Here is a 17,659-nt window from a genome sequence, read left to right as displayed (position 1 = left end):
AGTATTAGAACTACACATGCCCGACCTCAGATGATATATTTTATTTTAGAGGAATGTTTCATCAATGACAAACCCAATATTTCTACTCATAACCTGGACTCTAGATCATGGCATAGAATCTTTAGTTGAATAGAACTTCAAAAAAATTACCATCATCATACGTAATCTCTTCCACTGCTTAAATGGTCTCAAAGGCCTTAGAACTGTAGCTAGTGCAGACCAAACCACCAAAGACACAGCCCTGTATCAAGGTAAGTCCTTGTCCCCCTTCACACAGTGAGTTCTCTCAGAAGAGAGCAGTGCTGGAGACAGAGTAATTGGGAAACCCTTCATGACTGGGAAGCCGAAAAGGGAGCAGGCTGGCAACGACCAGAAACAGATTACTTGGGTCTGGCCTTGGAGCATGGCCTTCTTCTCTCTCCTCTGAACACACACTTGTTCACTGTAGGGTTAGGTTTGGGCTGGCTTCTACCTTGCATTCCTCTGGAGCCGTGAATGAATTCCCAAATGCCAGTAGGAGTCTCTTTTCCTCTTCATGCATCATATTTGGGGAGACAGCTGGAAATATTACTCTGTGTGCCATGCGCATCCACTCAGCCCAATCTCTTGTTCACGGAGTGGAGTAAATGGGTAATCATCCTTCCATCCTTTACCTATCCTGGTGTGTGGACAATAAATTTTCTCAGAATTGGTGTAGAATACTACACTAATGAAAATGAAAAAAAAAATGGAAAGAAAATAATAAAGTCTGTGTCTTTCAAAAAACCTAACTTTTGTATTCTATTAGTAAGTAATCATAAAATTTTAAAGCTGAAAAAACAGAGATCTTGAAAGAATTGCAGGAGTGAAGATGAGTTGCCTTGGTATAAAGTAAAAACACTCAACTTAATATCAGTAGATACAGGCAGGTCAAATGTCTTATGAACCAGGAAAGTTTCACTGGAACTTATATGACTTTTATAGGTCAGTTTCCTGAATGTCAAGATGATGCCTTACAATGAATCTCCAATAGGGATCAAGCTTTGAGTGTACAGAGCAGGGCTCTCCAAGTTCTTGGCAGTTAGAAGCCCCATTGTTATTTAGTTTTTAGATGTGTCTCACACATCTAGAGGTGCTTTTCAAGACATTTAAAAAATTTAAACTGGATTCAAATGAAATATATATATTAAAATGAATTCATTGGAATTGAGAGAGGAAGTTAAGGGAAAATTTTTACTCTGATTATGGAGTGTGTATTTTTTTTAATAGTTAGCCTGTATTCAAGTATAATTAGCGTAATAAAAAGCACCCTTAAAAAGAAGAAAGTAATCCCTCACATGAGAAAATACTATGATATTTATACACTTTGCCTCCATCACTGTACTTTACTCTGAGTTGACAGTATAAAAAATACAGAAGCAGAATAAAGAAAAAGAACATGAGTTGCCCCAAATCTGCAAATTAACATTGACTTAGGAACTTTAAATCATTCGTTAGACAATTAGATTCATCCTGAGATGTTTTCAAACAAATGAAAACTGGAAATCTCTGCTATAGCAAAAAAAGGTAAAATAAAAACGCAGAGCATATCTAAACAAAGGAGATGTTTCTGACTGAGCAGAAAAGTTCTTAGCTTGGCATTCCTCTTGGATAGACTCGCAAGAGTGCTCTTTACGAATATGAACCTTTATCTTGATCTGACTGTTCACTGAGATTCCTCAGTTAGACACCAAAATACCTTCTTTTGGTCAGTTAAGCCAGAAACCAAAGGACATCCAATATTACTGTTGTTACTTTTGCTAGTAGAAAGATGGTAGAATTCTGGGGAAATTTTAGTCTTGCCATGATGGCTAAGATAAAGCTGAGAGCTTAAAAAACTATGGGACACTCCAAAAGATATTGATATTTTGGTCTTCCAAGCAACTAGTAGGCTGTTTTTAAATATTTGTTGAAGAAGAAAAAGAAGAGAGGAAAGGAGAAAGGAAGAGACAAAGGAAGCAAGGGAGGGAGGGAAGAAGGGAGGAAGGAAAACTGATGGAGGCCAATATTTACTCTAATTACTTTGAATGGAAATGACAATTTTGAAGTAGGCATATTACCACCCTCAAAGTAAGCAAGGTTCTTAGGTCTGCGTTATCTATTCTATACCCTAAAAGCATATTATGTGCCTAGTGCAGGACCAAGAAGAACTCAAGGGTATATCAATAAATGTAAATGATGCAATTTATAGAGATGAAAAACTGAATACTTATAAGATGTACTCTAGATGCTTTAAAGGAAGGTTGAATTTATGTTCATTTTTTGCCCCTAACATGTGCCATTTTTGAGGTCTTAAAGTCATATATGTCTATCCTAGACTAAGCAATCTCATGAGTTTTCAGGCAGTGAGTAAGAAAAGGGGAAAAGGAAGAGAAGGCTTGTGAGAGAAAAACCTGTGGTTGGAGGAGTGGTCAATGACAACTTAAAGTAACAGATAAGATAATACAGGTAGTCTTGCAATTATAGAAAGATCAAAGAACTCTATACATCTTGATAAGCAATTGCATCTAAGAATGTTCAACCGGGAAAGTCTGTTTCCGCTCATGATACAGTAAATGATGCCCAACTAACTCTTCCATTGTAAATAACTATAAAACCCAACTAAATATATGAGGCAATTGTTTCAAGCATTGGGAAACAGTCAGCACAAGCCTACTATCTCTGAGAGAAGAAAAATTTACAATCATTCCAGCTCTTGGCCTGGGGAAAATTTCCTGACAGGTATAGAGAGCTGGAGCCCAAGCAAAGCATGGTGATCTTCCTGAGCAGAGGAAATAGAAATCAAGTTTAAGCCATTTAAAGTCACTAGAATCTATGAGGTAGAACACTGCAAAGGACTTCTGTGCAGTGGAGTTGATCCCAGAAGTTTGCATGTGGTTTTCCCACAAGACCTTGACTGAAGGTTTGGCTGAGTATGCACAAGGGGAAGCTATGCATGGCTTACTAGGTATCAGCCATGGAGTAGAAAGTGGAATTGAGTTACTGGAACTTGAGCAGTGCCGGGAGATACTGGAGTTCCAGCCCAGTCAGAGTGGAAAGACCTTGCTAACACTTTGGCAGTCAGCAGACACACCAGAAAAGCACTCTTTTTAGGAAGAAGAACCATGCACAGAGAAAGGCCTACTCCAGACATGCGCTAAAATAGTCTGAAATGAAACCAAGTCTGCATGAGTTCAACTTGATTAGTTAGTAATTAAACTGCCTACAAGTATAGAAATCAATACTTTCCAGGAGGAAGGTGACAGAATCCTTAGACTCTAAGATGTATCATCCATGCTGTTAAGAATATAATACAATTTCTAGACATGAAAAAAAACACAGAAAAATGGGCCAATAGTCAAGAAAAAAGCAGATAATGGATCTCAAGATGAGTCAGATGCTAGAGTTAGTATACAAACATTAAAGCAGATATGATAAACATGTTCAAGGATTTAAAGAAAAATATTGTCATAATAATGAATTGTTAGAAAATCTCAGAGAGAAATGGAAAAAAAAGAGGAAAAGAACAAAGGGAATTCTTGAACAAAAGACTACAGTAACTTAGATTTTAAAAAGGTGTCAGATAGAATTAATGGCAGGCTGAAAATGAAAGAAGAAAGAATCAATAGACTGAAGACAGATTGATAGAAATGAGCCAATCTGAAGAATGAAGAAAAACACAGGTGGGGGAAAAATGAAGATCCTTATAAATCCATAGCGCAATATAAAATACCTAATTTGTGTATATTTGGAGTCCTGGAAGGAGAAAAGAATGATATTTTAAGAAATAATGACTTAAATATTCCTAAATTTGATGGAAAACATCAAATTACATATTCAAGAAGCTCAGTGAACCATACGAAAAGTAAACTACACTGGGCACATTAATTATAGTCAAACCCACATTACAGAAATAAGCTAAGTTAAAAAAAACACTTCACCTACAAGCGAGGAAAAAACATGAATGATGCCTTACTTCTCATGTAAAACAATGAAGTTCAGAAGACTACAGACTAGATTTTTTAAATTTTAAAAACAGAACAAAATATAACAAAACACATCAATCTAGAATTCAATATCAAGAAAAAGTATCCTTCAACAATAAGTGTAAATAAAGACATTTTCAGATAAATTAAAGCTGGAAGAATTTATTCTGGTAGACATGAATTATAAAAAATAATAATGGATATTTTTAAGGCTGAAGAGAAATGATACCAAATGGAAAACTGGGTCTACAGGAAAGAATGAAGACCACCAAAAATGGTAAATGGATGAATAAATATAAAAGACTATGCTTCCTTTTCCTTCTATAATATCCTAAATGACAACTCAAGATTTAAAATGAATATAATAATATTGTAGAGTAGATTTATTCAGTATGTAAAAGTAAAAGTAAGACCACATTAACGCATAGATTGAGGGGTAAATGGAATTCTACCGTTGCAGGTGTATTATATTTGTAAATTGTGAAAGGAAAAGAATTAGGTGTGAAGTGTGAACTGGAGAGCCAGAAGGGGAAGTGTGTGGTATTAAGTATGAAGTGGTATGATGCTGATTCAAAATAGCCGTTGATAAGTTTCTGATGCATTGTTATCCCTTATTAATCATTGGAAAATAATAAAAACCCAATCATAACCATAATTACGTTAAATGCAAATTATCTTAATGCTCAAATATAAAGGTTGAGATAGAATGAATTTAAAAAATGGAAACCCAACTATATGAGATACACCTTAGATATACAGATATAGAAAGGGTTGAAACTGAAAGGATGGAAGTACATATATCACGAACACATAAGCAAAATAAAGCATGCGTGGCTATATTAACGTGAGACAAAATTGACTTCAGGAAAAAGACTATTACTAAAGACAAAGAAGGACAACTTACACTGATGAAAAAAATCTAGTTCATCAGGAATATATAACAATCTTACAAGCATATTGATCTAACAATAGACTATCAAACATGTAAAGCAAAACCTGACAGAAGTAAAGAGAGAAATAGAAAAATTCACACCATAATTGGAAATTTCAACATCCTTTCATGGTAATTATTAAATCATATAACAAAAAAAACCCAGTGAAGATACAGAAGGTCTAAACACAATCAACCAATCTGACTTAACCGACATTTGTAGAACACCATAAACAACTTTAGAAGGTACATTCTTTTCAGCTGTGCCTGGTTCAAGATAGATGATACACTGAGCCATAAAATAAGATTTAATCAATTCCAAAACATTGAAGTCTTACACTCTATAATCTCTGACAATAGCAGATTAAATTAGAAGCCAGTAAGATAACTAGAAAAGCCCAAAATATTTGGAAAATTAGTAAGATATTTCTAAACCCATGGATTAAATTTTTAAAAATACAAGTGAAAATTTCAAATTTGAGTTGTTCGACATTGAAAATACAACACTTCAAAATTTTTAGGATGTAGCTAAAGAAGAGCTTAGAGTAAAATTTATTAATTTAAGTCATTTAAAATGATGCCTTATCAGAAAGAAAAGAAATTAAAAGCAATAACCAAGTTTTCACCTTAGAAAAAAAGACAGATAGTTTCCATTTCTCTGTGAGAAAGAATCAAATGGAAATTCTAGAAAACAGAAACACAGTAACAGAGATGAAGATTGTCTTCAATGGGCTCATCAGTAGGCTTGCTTTGGACAAGGAAGGAATTGGTGAACTTGAATATAGATCAATAGAAATTCCCCAAATGGAAGTGAAAAAGAGAAAAGAATGCGAGGTGGGGACAACAAGAACACAGCAACTGAGATTTTCAGACAATATGAAGCAGTCTAAAACTTGCATAATTAAAATCCCGGAAGAAGAGAAAGAGAATGGGGCTGAAGGAATATTTGAAGAAATAATAGCAGAGGATTTTCCAAAATTGATAACAAATACCAAACCACAGCTTCACCAAGAGAATGCCAAACAAGATAAATACAGAAATAAACACACCAATAAAATCATCGAGGCATATCATATTCAAAGTGCTGGAAACTAAGACAATAAGAAAATCTTGAAGGCAGCCAGAGAAAAAGAGATGCATTACCTACAGAGAAACAAGGACAAGAATCACAGCATTGTCATCAGAAAACATGCAAACAAGAAGACAATGGCACGGCATCTTTTATGTGCTGAAGGAAACTGTCAATCCAGAGTTCTATAACCAGTGAAAATAGCCTTCAGAAATGAAGGAGAAGTATTCTCAGACTAACAAAAACGAAGGGAATGAATGCATTTTTGATAACAGACCTACTTCATAGCAAATGTTAAAGAAACTTCATTAGGCAGAAGGAATATAACTAAGGTCAGAAAGTGGGATCTACACAAGGAAATGAAGAGTATTAAAGAGGGAATATATGGAAGTAAAATATAATTTATACTGTCTTATTAACTGCTCTAAAAAGGAACTTTTCAGAAAAAATAGTAACAATGTATTGCATGTTTATAGCACATGTAAAAGTGAAATTTATGACAATACTGCAAAGGATCAGAAGGAAGGATGGGAAATACACTGTTATACAGTGCTCACCCTCCACGTGAAGCAGTATAATTTATTTGACGTTAGACACAAATTATTTAAAAACACATGTTGTAAATCTGAAGATAATCACTAACAATTATTTTAAAGAAGTTAAATAATTCACTAGAGGAGATGAAATTGAATTATAACTGCTTAATTAAACCTAGAGAAGGCAGAAAAAGAAAAAATAAGCAAAGAACAAATGGAACAAACAGAAATCGTGATATCAAAGATGGTTGATTTTAATCCAACCGTTCAAAAATCACTAATTGTAAATGGTTTAAACCCACCAGTTTCTTTTCTTGGTTAGTTTGACACCGAAGATTATATCCCACGTTATTTCATTTGTATGACATTCTAGAACAGGCAAAACTAATCCATAGTAAAAAAGTCAGGGCAGTTATTTCCTGGGGCAAGAGGTTCTAGAGGGATACCAGGAAACTTTTGGGGGTCAGGGAAATGCTCTAGATCTGACTGAGGTGGTGGTTGTATGGATATATAAGTTTTATATAGATAGATATAAATATAGATAGATATTTAAATAGATAAACAATTAGTATAATAATATAAATATATATTTGTCAAAACTTATACAATACTTTCAATGTGTCAATCATATTGTATGTAGATTATATCTCAATAACCTTGATTGAAAAAAGAATCCGCTAGCAGAAGAGAAGCCACATATCCTTTAATTTCCTACATCCCTGCTGGCAGCAAATCTGTAAATCTGTTCATACCCAAATTCAAAGCACCAGTCTCATGAGCCTTGGCCACATTGGTCTTTTCCAAATAATTTGTCCAGACCCCTAGAATACAAAGATCAACTCTCCTGTAAAACAGGAAAAAAAATTAATGACAGACAAATTTAAAATTTTGTGTTATTGTGATACATTATATAGTAAGCCTGGCCAGCAGGAATGCTGTTTGCAATCTGGAGATAAAAATGTATTTGATGTTTTCTATAGACAATGGTATTTACCAGGATTTCATGCCCTTTCTATATTTAGAATCCAGTCTTTTAATGACTTTATCTTGATGATTATATAGGAAGTTCTGTCTCTACAATCTACAAAATCTTTCCAAGAATTTACATTTCATCAATTTATTATACATTAAACACCATTTGTTGCCATTTTACATTCCACCTGATTCCGAGAACTGTTTAAGGTAGACAAACCCTTCAAAGTTTTGATAACTTCAGAGGAAAAAATGAAGTGGTAGACTGTGTACCTTCTCTGAAAGACCAACTGGAAACATGAAACCAGCAGTTAGGGGGACTCCAGAACTACATGGAACTTCCCGGTCCTCCCTGGGGTCAAAGGAGGAGCTCTGGCCTGCTTAGTCCTGGGGATGAATGTTTCCGGGAGGAGCCAAGTCATCAAAACTTTCTCGTGGGTCTCATCAAAAATCTCTCCTTTAGTGGGTCTCTTCATTTCTTTGGGATCATGGCTGTAAGATCAGGAAGATCAAGCAGTCAAGTAGCCTCTGAGAAAAAGGCAGTAAGGAGGAGGAGCTGGATGTTCAGTCTTGATTCTGCCTTCAGTCTTCAGGTAAAATATTCTGGAGTTGTCTATTTTCTTCCCCAAACTCACCTTTCCAGAAAAGAACAGTATCCCTGAGTGAAGCTGCCATCCCTTGTGTATCATCTCCTGGGAGACAACACAAGGGGCAGTGGTAGTTTCCTAAAGTGGAATTCAAGGTTTGGGGATTCTGGTTCAACAAGACTGTCAAGGGCCAGTGATAAGGGCTGCAATGCAGCTGATGCCAGGGCCTCTAAATTCAGGGGGAGCGCTGCCTAGAGAAGAAAGGGGTCCAAGAAGGCTTTGCAGAGAGGCAGGACTGGAGCTGCATCCAGAAGGTACTCGGCTGCAGACAAGTTGGGTTGAGGAGAAGATCATGGGATATTGAAATAGGGCCCAGGGGTATTTGATTTTGCCTAAAATTTCAGTTCTGCTAAACATTGCAGTGGCTGCTAACCCCACCTTATGCAGTTGGAATGTGTTTGTCAGTGATGCAGACTCTTTTCTATTTGCTGCTAGAAGGGAACATAGTTATTGAAAAGTCTTCCGTCGTTGTTTGATCCCTTGTCTGTAGCCTTTGAAATGATTTTAAATCAACTTCTTTCATGGTGATTTTGGAGGGAAGTAGGGCCTTTGAGTCACTCTACTTCTTACCTGAAGGTACGGCCCAGCCTTTTGTTAATGCATTTTACTGATATTTATGGAACAATTTATGCTGTCTAATCAACAAATTAAAACACTTATTTTTGCTTTCCTCAATTCAGTCAATTGTTAATAATCATGTTGTCATTTTTTTCCAGACTTGGCACCAAAACTTTATTCATTCTCCTTAGAAATTCTGTCACCAACCTACTATAAAAACTGTCATTATCTCTCAAAGTCACAGTCCTGACATCTGTTAAGTAAAGGTTTATTTTACACTTCAAAAGTCAATCTGCACAGCTGACTAAATCCTTCAGAATTTTAAAGCTTGCTCTTGTCAAATATCTGGGAAAATAAAATTTGCTTTTAGAAAAATATTTAGTTTTCATAGAAAGGTAAATACTCTTTATTTATTTAAAAAATTGTTTCTTTCCCTGAAAAAGAAAAAAAAATCTTTTCTTATCAATTGGTTTTCAGAAGAAAGAAAAGAAATTGGAATAATTTCTGTGTGTTTTATTTCAAGCAACACACCAATTTCTTTCTTCTAACACCCCTGAAGGTTGAATAGGTCATCTCGGTTCCAGATGAATTATTAGAAAGAAAATCCCAGCAACATGACCGGCCTTGAGAAGGAGGGAAGACACTGCCACTGCCTTCTCCCTGAGCCTCTGGGGGCCCCTCCAGCCTCTCTTCACAGCCCCTGCCTGACAGAGCTGGATCTGAACGTGGCTCTCTGTGCTAAAGATCCTCTCTGAGCCCTATCAATCTAAGGGACGAATCCTTGCTTGCCTCTAATGCCTGTGGAAACAAAGTAAGAGAACAAATACCTAATAGAGGATCGCTCTGTCTTGGGCTTTGTGCTGAGAACTTTCCACGGGCTACTTTGCTTCATCTTACAATAGTCCTACAAGGTAAGTATTGTCTCCAGGTCTCAAGTCAACGCTCATGACTTGACTCTCAATCTCTGCTGCTTCCCAGCAGGCTACATAACACCGTGCTTGATCCTTTCACTAATACACCTTTTTTGTTGTTATTTGGCATCTTAACGATTCTAAGCTTCAAACTTTCCCCTAATTTCTTTCCTAAATTTGTGAACCTGTAAATTCTAACTGCACTTTGTGGTCTAGAAAGATTTCCAGACCAACTGTTCTGGGGATGGCACCTTCTTCCTCCTGTGCATCTACTATCTAATATCAACAGTGGCGGGTATGAGTGCAGAGTTTACAAGTATAAAGGGAGTTCACGTATAAAGCTGAAACTTGCTGCTGCTTCGGACACAGAAGCTCTGAAATCTGTCCTCGCTTCCCACATCCCAGGTTCTGCGCTCACTGCATGGGGGATAGAAGGAGTAACGTGCAAGAAATCACAAAACCTGGTCTCTGACACTTGTTCTGCCATTAATTAGTTGTTTCACATTGAAAAATATCACTCTAATTCTTTTAACTCCATTCTTTTTTTGGTGCAAAAAGGAGAGATGATAGTTCCTATCTCTCTGGTTGCTATAAAAACCAAATGAGTCATGTGGAAGTCATATGAAAGCTATAAAGGACTTTTGGTGACACTCAAATTCATTCTTATTGCACCTTGGGTAGAACTCTTCCAAGCTTCTGTTGTCCTTCAGTTAAAGATCTCCACCTTATCACGGTTCACCAGTCAAGATTCTGTGCTCCAAACAACTGGAATTAGTTCTGATGAACTTAAACAGACAGAGGGAGCTCTCTGGAAGATGACAGCAGGTTCACAGAATCCCTGGGTGGCATGGGAAATAAGAAGAACAGAGAGGGTTCTGGAGACCAGATGGAAGGAACAATCTAGAAGGACAGGGCACCAGATAGTGCTGTGGTCACTGCTTGATGCCACAGGATGCCATTGCCATGAATGAATTCTAAACTCTTTGACTTTGCATTTCTTTCACCAGACTCAGAGCCCAGGGTGATCCAGGGTGAGTGACTGGATGAATGAAGGTCCCAGGACTATGTCTTGATGCCAGAGGAAGGGAGAAAGAAGATCTCTCTCCTTCATCCCCCAAAACAGGAGAATATTGCTGTGGGTACCACCAATGTCATGCACAGTGAGAGATGCCCCCAAAGAGAAAGAGGGGTTGGATGCTAGATAGTGAAACCAAACCAAACACAATTCAAAGCCATACTCACAACCTCCTGCTTGATCTGGCCCTGCTCCACTCATGAGCCTCATCTGGCACCACCAACACCCCCGACACCCATGCTCTATTCACTCCTGTTATCTCATTTCCTCTTTTGCGCTAATCTCTTTTCCACCTCAAGGCCCCCCAACTGCTGTACCTGGAATTCTCCACCATTTTCTACCTTCTCCTTCAGCTAACCCCTCCTCAGCCTTTAAATTTCAGCTTCAATGAAACTCCTATGGGAAATAACTTTTCTGGCCACCAACACCCTTGGCCAAATCTAGGTTAGACCCTCCCCTCATTGTATACTCTCATATAAACATGTGCTTCTTCTTCATTGCACTTATAATTAAATAATCATCAGCATTATGTCTGTCTCACCCACTAGATTACAAGCCTCGTGAGTATAAGGTCTTTATCTTATTTGTACATGTATCCCAGTTTCCAGTAAACACTCAGTAAATATTTGTTGGGTGAATGAATAAGTTAATAAATAAATGTGCAAGGACATGGTTACCAGCAACCTGAGACCCTCAACATTTCCATTTTTCCCCTGGATGTTAGCAGGCATGATCTTCTCCTCCTTCCTGTGGTGCTGTGAGATCCTAAAGCACGTCATCATGAACTTATTTTTCTTTGTATTCTTCTTGTGGCGTAATTCTAAGAACATTGAATAAATGGATCAACAGTTGGAGGAATGCATGCATGAAGTAGTTGCAGTGAAAAAGCTCTTTCTATTATTCCCCTCTGAGTCCTCTGGTATGTCTTAAAGTCTTTTTGATCCTTTGAGCTAGGAGACAAAATGAGCAAAAGCATCTTCTTTTATCAACTGATAGATATGGACTAGATTTTCTGTAAAGTAACACAGTGGTTAAAAGTAACTTTAAAACTTCATTTTCCCCTCTTAAAGAGCTTACTGTATAGTTAGAAAGACAGGTCAATATTACATGAAGAATTAAACAAGAAAGGTTGAAGACAATGATACAAGATAGCAGTAAAGAAGATGTTATGTCATGGTGTATCATTAATTGCCAATAGAGTACAGACAAGAAGACTATTCATTATGAAGAGAGTGAGGTTTTAGCTTTTAGAGAGGCCTCTTTTTCTACACCTGACTACTGTCCATCCAGATACGTAAACTCTTCCCAAAGGAATTGCACCTTTTAAAAATCACTTCTCCCCATCCTTCTTCCATCCCCTCCCTGCCGCTTCCACCTACCCAAGCACACTTTGAGAAGTGCATTCTGGAAACCATTACCTGTCTATGCTCTAGGTTTCAGGCTAAAATTCTGTCTTTCCCAAGAAACTCTGAATGTGAAGCATCATCGACTCAGAGGCCCCATAGCAGCTACCCTGCACAAGATAATTACAAAGGGAGCTGCAGACACAAATGGTGACTGGTTAGGAGTGTCCACTTTTTGGTTTGGCTAGACAACTAATTTATAACAAATTGTAGGAGTTGCCATTTTTCATCTGGTTTTGTTAACTACAATGGGCCTATCATTAAGAAACTTTGATTCTCTCCGTGCGTATTGGATACTCAGCGTGGGGGTCTTTATTAGGAGCTTGGGTCAAGTCTGAAGACAGACTGGCCAGTTTGAATTCTGGCCCTGCCACTTTCTAGCCATGTGTCTTTAACCTCTTTAAGACTCAGCTTTCTCATCTGTAAAATGGACACCATAAGAGGATTCCCCTTGTAGGCTTACTGTAAACATTAAAAAAGAGCTTGCCCGTGAAGGCTTAGCGCAGTATCCAGCACAGAGGCAGCATTGAGTAGATTTTAAGTCATTATTACAGTTGCCCAAACCTCTTTGGCTGCCTTAGTTGTTGTGTGCAAGGATACTTTTCCCAGCTTCTTCATATCCCTCCACTCTTTCCCACTGCACGTTTCATAGAGAAAATTTGTGATTGGACAGAAGAGAGCTGTGAAATTGTCCCTTTGCATGGAAGCCTGCATGGTAACAAGCCAATGTGAATCCTCCACAGCCAACTGTAGCACAACGCCTGCTGATTTCAGCTCAACTCGGTTAGCCTGACTTGCTGGTGAAATGTGTATGCCATTAGGAGTAACCTTGGGGACGGGAGACACAACACGAGTCAGAGGAAGAAGTGTGAATATTGCAGAGTGAGTATCCCGCAGCAGAAGTAGTGTAGCTTTGAGATGGCTGCTGGGGCATTTAGGACCATGTGACAGAAAGTGTGCCTCACTCACCCTGTCTCTGTTCCATCTCATGGGGCTCTGGTCAGCGAGGGGGCCTCTCCCTCTCATCTGTGATGTCGCCAATTTCAAGTCACAGCAATTGTCTAGAACGATTACTCTGATGTTTTGGTAATCAGCAGCCCGAATTGTGCTCATCTCAATAAGATGAGAAAAAAAATTCCCAACTGTATCACGGCCCGCAGCAGAGTCTGAGCGAGCACGCCAATCACGAGAACAGTTCCCACCTGGGTGAGGTGGCGTTCAGGACAACAAGCTCAACTCGGTTAGCCTGACTTGCTGGTGAAATGTGTATGCCATTAGGAGTAACCTGGGGGACGGGAGACACTTTCGGGCAATTAGAGATGGTAGCTCTCCTTTCTCCACACACATTAAACTGTGTGTGTACAGCTAGGGCAGAAACGCTGGGCGCAAAGGGGAAAAAGAGACCTGAGACCTGCTTTTAATTAGCTTCTCCTCCGACATTAGTGGTGTCTCTGTACCCCCACCTAGGCCCTCTAATCATTTCCTACCACAGGCAATGAACATACGTCCCTCCGTCCTGCTGACAGGCACCTGTCTGCACAAGGAAGCAGAGCCGCTCCCCGCCCCTCCCTCCCTGCCAATCCAGACGTTTAAGCTTCAAATTTCAATTCGGCCCCTGGGTCTGAGGCCCGATTCTGAACAAGTTGGCATGGGGTGGGTTCTGGTGGTGTACTTTTTAATTGCATTATCCTGGGTGATGAAAATCTTTTCATTCTTCACGCATAAAACGCATGCTGCATGGGGCACACGCTTCCCACCGTGACTTTGAGCCAGGGCCTAGTTCCCTCCCAGGGCCACTCTGTCAGCTGTTCTAAGATCTTTTGTCATCTCAGTGCTATTAATTGCCCTTGAGCAGCACCAGGCTTTTTAATTCAGATTTTCCTAGAACAGTGGGAGGGAAAATGGAATGATTGTAAAGGGGAGTTAATGTTAATTGCTAATGGAGGTAGAAGTTTTTGTTGTTTAAGACAGTCCACTACGTTTTGTAATCTTGAAATAAAGAAGCAGAGATTGGATAGAGAGTTGCAGTCCAAGGACCTTCTCGACAAACCACAGGATTGGGAATGAATGTGATTTCCTTTCTATCCTTGTTTGATTGAATCTAATTGCCCCACAATCGAGGTATCCAAAAGATCTCACTCGAGTCAGAAATGCAGAAGATGCCTGTGAGGGCCACAGAGTACATGTCCTGATTTCAGAGACTCAGGGGGAAAAAGACACAAAAGTTCTACTCGAGAAATATAAAGGAAAATTTATAGAAAATTTCTCCTCTTATAAAACCTTAGGAGATTTTACATACCATCTATATTGCTGATGGCAGGTGAAATAATAAGGCATTAAGGAAAAACGCCTGGCCTTTTGGGAGTCTTGGAACAAAAAGTTGAAGGATCAGGCCCTTGATAGGCCTTAAAAGAGCGGGCATGGAATTTTAGCATCAACAGGTAAGTCAAACCACCATCTTGATACCAAGAGAAAGAAGTTTTCTTTTTTAGACAGAATTATCTTTTTAACCATTTCTACCATTAAAATGGTGTTTTAATTATGTTCATAAATGTATTTTTACCTAAATTTTGGTATAAAAATTATCTTTTAGGCAATGTTTAAAAAACTCCAAAAACCTTTGCCTTGTGGTAGATGAATATTCCTCTTTCCTTCAGCAGCAGTATCAAAAATCCAAAGAAGTGTCGCTTTTTGTTCTCACTGAACTCCCATTCTTGACTCTTCTGCCCCAGCCCCACCTCCACCTCACCCCTCCAAATGAGAAGGTGCGAGCCCCTCCATCACTCCGTGGCTTCTCACCGCCGCTTTGGAGGCCACAGTGTTTCCTCTGAATCTGTGTACTCTCTGCAGGAAGCCACTCTACGCGGGCACCTCCGCTGCAGGCGGCCCAGTGTTTCGTTGGTTCGAATCCTCGGCGCGGACATGGCACTGCTCATCAAACCACGCTGTGGCGGCGTCCCACATGCCACAACTAGAAGGACCCACAACGAAGAATATACAACTACGTACCAGGGGGCTTTGGGGAGAAAAAGGAAAAAATAAAATCTTTAAAACAAAAAAAAAAGACCTACTTCCATCCCGGATGCTTAGAATTCTCAACAAATGGGCAGCCCAAGGAGTTATTATTACTATTCTTTTAATTCTCTGGTATTGTTAAAAACTCATACATTGTCCCACATGTTGGGTGCCTACTCTGCACAGGCACAATTCTGTGGCATTGTGGGAAACACAAACATATAAATATAAGGTGTCACTGAGAGCCTTTGACCGCTCAAAGTTGGAGGGGTTTGCATTTTGTTGTCCAGCCTGTCATATTTCGAAGACAAGTTATTTCTGGTCACTATGGAAGACCGTAAGCATCATCACGTGCGAGAGAACCCTGGGAAACGTCTTTCCTGGGACAGTCAGCCAACAGGCCAAGAATGACAATGGATACCTGATTCTGCCATCTGCTAAAGAGTTCTATAGAGATCCGCTAACAGGTCCCAGCCACTGCGTGCCCTTCGAGGTAGGGCTGGGTTTGAGTTCTAGCCTTCCATTTCCCTGTTGGGTGACCACAGACCAGTGATCTGACCATTCCGAGTCTCAGCGTCCTCGGCTGTGTAATGGGAAGAATGAGCCCGGCACCGCAGGGCTGATTTAAACAGTAAAGTGAGACTAAAGCTTTTAGGAGTATGGCTGGCACATAATAATGCTCAGTAAACGTCAGCCAGGATTGTATTAATCAGCAGTCTCTGTCACGACACTGTGGCATCTTAGGCACAGTGTCATACCTAAAATTAGAGGGACACTTTGGGAAGTGAGAGGGAGCACTCCTCCTAATTACGCCAGGACAAAGGCATGAACTGGGACAGTCCCAGACCTCGCTCATCCTCCCTAAAATCATGTCCTACTTCTTCAGCATGGGTCATGCCTGCAGCTTTTGGAAGTGGCTGCTTTCACCATGACCTCGCCTCTAAGATGGCACAGGTCGGCCTGATGAAAATCCATCCACTCTCCATCCTTCTCCCTGGGACCCCACCTAAGAAAGCCCAGCCACTCTGGCGAGCTGACCGACCAGCAGGCTCGAAATGCTACAATGTCCTATTGCCAATGCAAAGGGCAAAACCATTCACCATGTCTGGTCACTGGCTCCTTCCATCAAGATAAGGCCCTCTTCAGTGGGGAATTCTAGCCACAGCAGCACTCCTGGCCACCCAAACACCCAGCCCCTCTCCACCAGCCTGCGGCCGCCACAGCACTTAAAGCTGCAGACAACAGACACTTCACAGAGGGGATCAGTGTCGGGTGAGAGCAGAGCCACTTGAGAGCAGGCAGGGACAAAGATGCTCTGGTGTTCAGAAACTGCTCTGCCCTCCAGGGAAAGGTGAGCGAACATTTTGGTTGCAAAGTTCCGGTATCTGCCCACGTGCCCCTCCTGAACACAAACTCCTGTTCTTTTTGAAGCTGATCTTCACTGGAAAAAAAACCTGCAGTTCGATTTACTTCTTCTTTGTTCTCAGTGGTGGCCATACAAATTCACCGTTTATAAGGTGAAGACCGAAGGAAAAAACACCTCTTTTTGACCATTCTCTCAGAGAAGTCCTTAGGGACTTAGAAAAAGTAAAATTAAATCAAATTGTATTAGTTAAGCTTGAAATTGTCAGACTGGAAGAGAGTTTGTAAAATACCGTTTTATTTCCTTTCTTCCAGAGAGATAACTGGTGCAGCTTTGTTTAGTCCATACATCGCATTTTTTCCCGTGTCCTCTGTGTTCCTTCAGCTCGAAAATGCGAGTTAATAATGCCTGCCACAGCTGCCTCATGGGATTTTCTGTGCAGATTGATAATAATAAAATAACACAAATAATATGTGGTATATGGTACTTTACAGTTTATAGAGAAAGTGCTTTCATTTAATCTGCACAGTGACCCGGTGAGGTGGGTAACATGAGAAACTACACATAATGTGGGCTGAGAGCATCAAACAGCCCAAACAGCGAGCACTGTGCTTACTGACGGCGTAACTGTTAGGAATGATGACGACAAGATCTTTCTCTGGTTCTGGTGTCTGGTTCTTTCAGGAGGAGGAGTGGGAACAAAGAGTGGCTGGAATCTCCTGTCAGCAGCCTGAATACTTCTTTCAGCTACCCCTGGGCATCGCAGCCTCAGTATTTTGGCTTCCCAAAGCAGTGGTGACCCGAGGAGCTGTGTTAGGGCTGGCTGAGGAAGGATTGGGACAGTGGGTCCATTTGTCTGTGGCCACAATTCCCAGTGCAAGCCCTGTCTGTATCATAACTCTGCCTGGGAGGTTGTGAATGTATCCAGCTTTATCCCCCTACAGTTGGCCTCACTGCTGCCTGCCTGTCCAGCTCACTGCCTGCCACAGAGAGAACTTAGTCATCAGGGGCATCCACGGTCAATGACACAGAGTAGAAATCCACTTCCAGCATCAGTCTAGGAAGCCAACAGTAGCATAGCCCTTCTTCCTGGGAGGCTCAGGAGGGTGGCTTGGATTCAGGAGTTAGTCAGATGTACAGACAACGTCTCTTCCATCTCTGTTAAACTTCAGAGATTAAACTTCCAAAAGTAAATG

The sequence above is a fragment of the Equus asinus genome, chromosome 29 (genome assembly GCF_041296235.1).
Source record: "Equus asinus isolate D_3611 breed Donkey chromosome 29, EquAss-T2T_v2, whole genome shotgun sequence".
NCBI classification, from domain to species: domain Eukaryota; kingdom Metazoa; phylum Chordata; class Mammalia; order Perissodactyla; family Equidae; genus Equus; species Equus asinus.
The sequence above is the reverse complement of the archived record's forward strand: the minus strand, read 5'-3'. Positions refer to the sequence as shown.